Raw genomic sequence first — 984 nt, forward strand, 5'->3', positions numbered from 1 at the left:
CTCTGCAGCGCACGCTGAGGTTTACCTTGGTCCAGGGGAGGGGAACCTGTCCAGCCCCACACACTCTCCCATTTTCTTTCTGATGACCCTGATGCCAGGCAGAGCTGGCAGGAAAATCTGTCCTCGGAGTTAGAACTGGGCAGCTTTTGTGTTTTCTTTTTGACTCATGAGTGAAGCATCCTTAACTGCATGGGTCTGGCCTGATTGTGTTAAGGCCAGCCAGGGTATAGTCATATGCTACTCGCTTGCTTGCTGGAGCTCACACTTGTGTGAGCCAAGACTTTGCCTCCTGCTTTTCTGCTATTTCCCATGGCTCTACCCCGCTCCGCACCATTGGCTTTTTGTTTGGTTTCGTTCACTTATTTTTAACGAAAAAAAAAAAGCGTTTCACATGGCATTGCAAACAACTTGTCAAACCTCTGTGTCACTGGCTAAATTGAATTGCCAAAAGCAATCACAGCTCCTTGTTTTTCTCATGCTTTTGAGTTTTTAATGATGTGCATGTGTACTGGTTCTGTCCATGGAGGGGAAATGTTTGAGAACTAAACCAGGTATTTAGACTGCTGCATTTGGGTGTTTTTTCCTAGCAATCACTTGTACTATTTCTTTCTATTTAGATATATTGAGCCTGCGTTATTAGCACAACCAGATGCTATTTTATGGCCTGCAATACCCAGATGCTCAAACCGAACGAGCTCTTGTGCTGCCAGAGTTTTTGAACCAGTTTCGAAACGCCTCTGCTGCCGCGAACCCCTCCGACTGCGAAAGGTGCGCGGCCGAAGCCGCGGGAAACGGGCGGGGGGGTGGGGGCCGACACGGTATAGGGGGCCGGTATAGGGGTCGGCGGGCGGTATAGGGGGTCGAAGGGCGGTATGGCGGGGCGGGGCGGTATAGCGGGGCCCCTCCCGGCGGGCGGGGCGGGGCGGGGCGGGCGCGCTCCGCTCCCGCGGGATAAAGGCGGGGAGCGGCGGCGGGCGCGGCGGC

Source organism: Calonectris borealis, chromosome 17 (genome assembly GCF_964195595.1).
Source record: "Calonectris borealis chromosome 17, bCalBor7.hap1.2, whole genome shotgun sequence".
NCBI classification, from domain to species: Eukaryota; Metazoa; Chordata; class Aves; order Procellariiformes; family Procellariidae; genus Calonectris; species Calonectris borealis.